Below are 8,033 nucleotides of genomic sequence, written 5' to 3' on the forward strand. Positions count from 1 at the left end.
TGTGAAACTCACTGAAGGCGTTTGCACATTCGCACATACGCAAACCCGCACCATGGGGACCAAGGGCGAATTCCGACCTGAGCGATCAAGTCTGAATCACCCCGTTAATCTCAGTAATAACCTAAATAGGGACGCCTATCTGTAATATCCCGCATACAGTCATCTCCAAACAAATATGGTCCAGAGTATCTGGGGGCCACAAGTGAGGGCTCATAGTGCCGCAATTGGCCCTAGGGCCGCCCCTCAGCCTTTCTCAGGACAAATGGCCTGTTTCCTAACTAGTGGGCTAACGCCACCTGCCGGGCAAATGAACGCCCCCCCCCCCCCCCCCCCGCAAAGCCCCTTGGAAGCATGTGAATGGCTGGCACGTCCATTCGCATGCGAGCATACGGGGGGGGGGGGGGGGAATATCATTGATGGTCGCCGACCAATGATTTTTCTCTATAAGACTATACTGACTTTCACTTGGCTCGGAAATGTCAGAGAACGGGGCCGGCGCTGACGTCATGTGATGTACAGGCTCCGCCACGTCTGTGTTTGCATGGGGACACCCAGTGTTTTTCTGGGTGCACCCTCTGTTGTGGGCATACCCAGGAAACGCTGCGGTCCCCATGCACCAGCATCCCCCTCTGATATCTGTGCTAGTCGCTGAAGGTGTTTGCACAGCGGCCCTGCACATGTGCATATTAGCCTGAACGCATGCGCACAGCCGAACCATCGGCCCCCGGGGCAAATATATTGGCTCATGTGTTCCCGTGAGTGCCCGTCAGGCGTGTTTCCTGTGTGTATTGTTGTTTCCCCTCCTCACGGAGGAACTGGGTCACACTCGGGAATTAGGCTACGTTCCTATGCAGGTCTCCTTGAGTGACACAAACAGCCCCTCTCTCATTATCCCCAGCCAGCAGCCCATTGCCGAACAAGGAGAATTACTGCTGATCATTCTGTCCGAGACAAAGACAAGGTCCCTCCCTCGGCCCGTAGCCCGGGACCCAGACACGGCGCTGCCAACTGGCTCCCGTACAGAAAATCCTCATTCAGTCCGTAAGGTTCCTCCTGAGTCAGGAAATCTGCGATGAATTAAGAGGCTCTCGGCTAATTATTCCACTAGGAATCGGCGAGGGATTATTCGCTGGGCGTAAGTGAGATGCTCTTTTCATTCACGGGCGAGAATGGAGGGTCTGTGCCACCCAATAATTGCTCTGCCTTACACCCTGATTTCTGCATTATTGTCTCTGGGCCCGTCCTGTATATACACGGTGGAAGCGTAGATCACACGGTCGCTGCTTGGCATGGAGGTGGCATTGTCTCCCTCTGCGGCGATTCTTCTTGTGTGTCTTGTTGTACAACGTGCCCCCGGCCTCACACTTTCCATGGAGGGATTAGTGCCCCTCAGCTGCAGAGCACATTGAAGTGGGAGACTGGGGCCTGGTGTATTACAGAGGTCTTATTCAGGCACATTCCTCGCAGGTCACCAGCGTTCCATTCCACGTCCAATACACCTACTCAACCTGACGTCCCACCGCCTGAGACGCTGGCTCAGAGGACAGCTTGTTCCTGGGATGACGGAACATCTGCCGCAGGGGAGTGCAGAGAATGGAAGATAACACAGTGTTAACACTTCGTTTGCTGACTGTTACAAACCTGACGCAGGCATTGTCTGTCGTTTTCCAATTGTAACTTAATATTTGTGTTATTTTTGTATTATTTCATTTTTCTATCCATTGCATCTTCTTCTACAGGTAAAGTGTTGCTGCAGAGAATGAGGCAGGAGGCACCGGGCACCTCTTGCAGTTTGTATAGTGGGTCTGATTCAAGCATACTCGCAGCCTAGCGAACAAGTCAGCTCCCCCTGCCGAAGCGTGCGAGGGGATGTGTACGAGAACACATCGCCTCGCATGCAGCCAAAGGGGAGAGAATTCATTTGATGGTCCCCAACCATCAGACACAACCATCGGACCTATGTTTCCAGGGAAACACCCAACGTTTTCACAGGGATGCCAAAGCCGTTCGGTCCCCGGGTTTGCACATGCGCAATCCCCCACTATCGGACATGTGGCCCGAATATGGACATGAATGAAGGTGCTCAAATCGGCCCCAGTGTAATATGACGTACACTCTGTATGTCCTGGTCCGTGCAGTAATATAGGTGGGCACAGGCTGGGTCAGCGTATATAAGTCCCTGCTCATCTGCACCATCTTCCCTCCAGCATAGGAGAGGGTGCAGGATGTTGGTGCTGGATGACTTCCCAACAGTTGGGATCCCGACAGTCTGTACACGACATTGGAATCCTGACTGTTCAACTGCCCGACTGACAGGGGCTATTCTCCCTTGTGGCATTCCATGACCCCCATAGAGGGAGAACATGAGGCGAGTGCAGTAAGCCTGTAAGAGGCTTCTTTCAGCTTGCCTGGTGGTCGGGATTCCGATGTCGGTATACTGACCATCGGAATCCCGACCGTCGGCCACTTATACCACACTCGCAGGACAGACATGTGTCCGTGTGGGGTGGCATGGGGCAGCGTGTAGAAGGTGCTGCCCGGAGTATAAGTCCAGGGGTGCTGCTAAGTCTGCTGTATCATTCCTGGGGTGCTGCTAAGTCTGCTGTATAATACCAGGGGTTCTGCTAAGTGCGCAGTATCATTCCAGGGGTTCTGCTAAGTCTGCTGTATCATTCCAGGGGTTCTGCTAAGTCTGCTGTATCATTCCAGGGGTTCTGCTAAGTGTGCAGTATCATTCCAGGGGTTCTCCTAAGTGTGCAGTATCATTCCAGGGGTTCTGCTAAGTCTGCTGTATCATTCCAGGGGTGCTGCTAAGTGCGCAGTATCATTCCAGGGGTTCTGCTAAGTGTGCAGTATCATTCCAGGGGTTCTGCTAAGTATGCAGTATCATTCCAGGGGTTCTGCTAAGTGTGCAGTATCATTCCAGGGGTTCTGCTAAGTCTGCTGTATCATTCCAGGGGTTCTGCTAAGTGCGCAGTATCATTCCAGGGGTTCTGCTAAGTGTGCAGTATCATTCCAGGGGTACTGTAAGTCTGCCTTTCATTCCAGGGGTGCCCTGTCTGCCGTATCAGTCCAAGCATAAGTCCAGGGGTGCTGCTAAGTCTGCTGTATAATACCAGGGGTTCTGCTAAGTGCGCAGTATCATTCCAGGGGTTCTGCTAAGTCTGCTGTATCATTCCAGGGGTTCTGCTAAGTGCGCAGTATCATTCCAGGGGTTCTGCTAAGTGTGCAGTATCATTCCAGGGGTTCTGCTAAGTGTGCAGTATCATTCCAGGGGTTCTCCTAAGTGTGCAGTATCATTCCAGGGGTGCCCTGTTTGCCATATCAGTCCAAGCATAAGTCCAGGGGTTCTGCTAAGTGTGCAGTATCATTCCAGGGGTTCTGCTAAGTGTGCAGTATCATTCCAGGGGTGCCCTGTCTGCCATATCAGTCCAAGCATAAGTCCAGGGGTTCTGCTAAGTGTGCAGTATCATTCCAGGGGTTCTGCTAAGTATGCAGTATCATTCCAGGGGTTCTGCTAAGTGTGCAGTATCATTCCAGGGGTGCCCTGTCTGCCATATCAGTCCAAGCATAAGTCCAGGGGTTCTGCTAAGTGTGCAGTATCATTCCAGGGGTACTGTAAGTCTGCCTTTCATTCCAGGGGTGCCCTGTCTGCCGTATCAGTCCAAGCATAAGTCCAGGGGTACTGCTAAGTCTGCCCTATCGTTAAAGGGGTGCTTTGTGTTGATAGAAATGGAGGACAAACCACTGAAAGATCAGGAACCACTTCCTAGTACTTGTGCTGAAGCTGCTGCCACCAGTCATGACAATGACTATGGAAGTCCATCACAAGAAGAAACGTAAAATTGGTATTATGCCATTCAGAACACAAAGTGGCAAGGAAAGGCTTACCTTGGCCGATCTTCATGAAAGGGGGTTCTGCGTCTCATGATAAAGATGTAAGCCCTCCTTCCTGTAGAAGATAACACCAATCTCCACGAAGAGTCCAAGTGTGGTCGGGGGTCAGGAGGATGGAAAATGTGAAAAGGAAAGAGGATGTGTGTGACCTGTACAGTGGGGATGTGATTGTGTGGTCTGTACAGTGGGGATGTGATTGTGTGGTCTGTACATTGGGGATGTGATTGTGTGGTCTGTACATTGGGGATGTGATTGGATAGGAGAGGATATGTGTGGCCTCTACAGTGGGGATGTGATTGGATAGGAGAGGATATGTGTGGCCTGTACAGTGGGGATGTGATTGGATAGGAGAGGATATGTGTGGCCTGTACAGTGGGGATGTGATTGGATAGGAGAGGATATGTGTGGTCTGTACAGTGGGTATGTGATTGGATAGGAGAGGATATGTGTGGCCTGTACAGCGGGGATGTGATTGGATAGGAGAGGATATATGTGGTCTGTACAGTGGGGATGGGATTGGATAGGATATATGTGGCCTGTACAGTGGGGATGTGATTGTGTGGTCTGTACATTGGGGATGTGATTGTGTGGTCTGTACATTGGGGATGTGATTGGATAGGAGAGGATATGTGTGGTCTCTACAGTGGGGATGTGATTGGATAGGAGAGGATATGTGTGGCCTGTACAGTGGGGATGTGATTGGATAGGAGAGGATATGTGTGGTCTGTACAGTGGGGATGTGATTGGATAGGACAGAGGATATGTGTGGCCTGTACAGTGGGGATGTGATTGGATAGGAGAGGATATGTGTGGCCTGTACAGTGGGGATGTGATTGGATAGGAGAGGATATGTGTGGCCTGTACAGTGGGGATGTGATTGGATAGGAGAGGATATGTGTGGTCTGTACAGTGGGTATGTGATTGGATAGGAGAGGATATGTGTGGCCTGTACAGCGGGGATGTGATTGGATAGGAGAGGATATATGTGGTCTGTACAGTGGGGATGGGATTGGATAGGATATATGTGGCCTGTACAGTGGGGATGGGATTGGATAGTATATGTGTGGCCTGTACAGTAGGGATGTGATTGGATAGGACAGAGGATGTGTGTGGCCTGTAAAGTGGGGATGTGATTGGATAGGACAGAGGATGTGTGTGGCCTGTACAGTGGGATGTGATTGGATAGGAGAGGATGTGTGTGGCCTGTACAGTGGGGATGTGATTGGATAGGACAGAGGATGTGTGTGGCCTGTACAGTGGGGATGTGATTGGATAGGACAGATGATATTTGTGGCCTGTACAGTGGGGATGTGATTGGATAGGAGAGGATATGTGTGGCCTGTACAGTGCGGATGTGATTGGATAGGAGAGGATATGTGTGACCTATACAGTGGGGATGTGATTGGATAGGACAGAGGATATGGGTGGTCTGTACAGTGGGGATGTTATTGGATAGGACAGAGGATATGTGTGGTCTGTACAGTGGGGATGTGATTGGATAGGAGAGGATATATGTGGTCTGTACAGTGGGGATGGGATTGGATATATGTGGCCTGTACAGTGGGGATGGGATAGGATATGTGTGGCCTGTACAGTAGGGATGTGATTGGATAGGACAGAGGATGTGTGTGGCCTGTAAAGTGGGGATGTGATTGGATAGGACAGAGGATGTGTGTGGCCTGTACAGTGGGATGTGATTGGATAGGAGAGGATGTGTGTGGCCTGTACAGTGGGGATGTGATTGGATAGGACAGAGGATGTGTGTGGCCTGTACAGTGGGGATGTGATTGGATAGGACAGAGGATATATGTGGCCTGTACAGTGGGGATGTGATTGGATAGGACAGAGGATATGTGCGGCCTGTACAGTGGGGATGTGATTGGATAGGAGAGGATATGTGTGTTCTGTACAGTGGGGATGTGATTGGATAGGAGAGGATATGTGTGGTCTGTACAGTGTGGATGTGAATGGATAGGACAGAGGATATGTGTGGTCTGTACAGTGTGGATGTGATTGGATAGGACAGAGGATGTGTGTGGCCTGTACAGTGGGGATGTTATTGGATAGGAGTGGATATGTGTGGTCTGTACAGTGGGGATGTGATTGGATAGGACAGAAGATATGTGTGGACTGTACAGTGGGGATGTGATTGGATAGGACAGAGGATATGTGTGGACTGTACAGTGGGATGTGATTGGATAGGACAGAGGATACAGTATGTGTGGTCTGTACAGTGGGGATGTGATTGGATAGGAGAGGATATGTGTGGTCTGTAGAGTGCGGATGTGATTGGATAGGAGAGGATATGTGTGGACTGTACAGTGGGGATGTGATTGGATAGGACAGAGGATATGTGTGGCCTGTACAGTGCGGATGTGATTGGATAGGACAGAGGATATGGGTGGTCTGTACAGTGGGGATGTTATTGGATAGGACAGAGGATATGTGTGGTCTGTACAGTGGGGATGTGATTGGATAGGAGAGGATATGTGTGGTCTGTATAGTGGGGATGTGATTGGATAGGAGAGGATATGTGTGGTTTGTACAGTGGGGATGTGATTGGATAGGAGAGAGGATGTGTGTGGCCTGTACAGTGGGGATGTGATTGGATATGACAGAGGATATGGGTGGTCTGTACAGTGGGGATGTTATTGGATAGGACAGAGGATATGTGTGGCCTCTACAGTGGGGATGTGATTGGATAGGAGAGGATATGTGTGGCCTGTACAGTGGGGATGTGATTGAATAGGAGAGGATATGTGTGGTCTGTACAGTGGGGATGTGATTGGATAGGAGAGGATATGTGTGGCCTGTACAGCGGGGATGTGATTGGATAGGACAGAGGATATATGTGGCCTGTACAGTGGGGATAGGATTGGATAGGATATGTGTGGCCTGTACAGTAGGGATGTGATTGGATAGGACAGAGGATGTGTGTGGCCTGTAAAGTGGGGATGTGATTGGATAGGACAGAGGATGTGTGTGGCCTGTACAGTGGGATGTGATTGGATAGGAGAGGATGTGTGTGGCCTGTACAGTGGGGATGTGATTGGATAGGACAGAGTATGTGTGTGGCCTGTACAGTGGGGATGTGATTGGATAGGACAGAGGATATTTGTGGCCTGTACAGTGGGGATGTGATTGGATAGGACAGAGGATATGTGTGGCCTGTACAGTGGGGATGTGATTGGATAGGACAGAGGATATGTGTGGACTGTACAGTGGGATGTGATTGGATAGGAGAGGATATGTGTGGCCTGTACAGTGCGGATGTGATTGGATAGGAGAGGATATGTGTGACCTATACAGTGGGGATGTGATTGGATAGGACAGAGGATATGGGTGGTCTGTACAGTGGGGATGTTATTGGATAGGACAGAGGATATGTGTGGTCTGTACAGTGGGGATGTGATTGGATAGGAGAGGATATGTGTAGTCTGTACAGTGGGGATGTGATTGGATAGGACAGAAGATATGTGTGGTCTGTACAGTGGGGATGTGATTGGATAGGAGAGGATATGTGTGGACTGTATAGTGGGGATGTGATTGGATAGGAGAGGATATGTGTGGTCTGTACAGTGGGGATGTGATTGGATAGGAGAGAGGATGTGTGTGGCCTGTACAGTGGGGATGTGATTGGATAGGAGAGGATGTGTGTGGCCTGTACAGTGGGGATGTGATTGGATAGGACAGAGGATGTGTGTGGCCTGTACAGAGGGGAGGTCATTGGATAGGACAGAGGATATTTGTGGCCTGTACAGTGGGGATCTAATTGGATAGGACAGAGGATATGTGTGGCCTGTACAGTGGGGATGTGATTGGATAGGAGAGGATATGTGTGTACTGTACAGTGGGGATGTGATTGGATAGGACAGAGGATATGTGTGGTCTGTACAGTGTGGATGTGATTGGATAGGACAGAGGATGTGTGTGGCCTGTACAGTGGGGAGGTCATTGGATAGGAGAGGATATGTGTGGTCTGTACAGTGGGGATCTGATTGGATAGGAGAGGATATGTGTGGCCTGTACAGTGGGGATGTTATTGGATAGGAAAGGATATGTGTGGTCTGTACAGTGGGGATGTGATTGGATAGGACAGAAGATATGTGTGGACTGTACAGTGGGATGTGATTGGA

This window comes from Crinia signifera, chromosome 5 (assembly GCF_055691185.1).
Source record: "Crinia signifera chromosome 5, ASM5569118v1, whole genome shotgun sequence".
Lineage (NCBI taxonomy): Eukaryota > Metazoa > Chordata > Amphibia > Anura > Myobatrachidae > Crinia > Crinia signifera.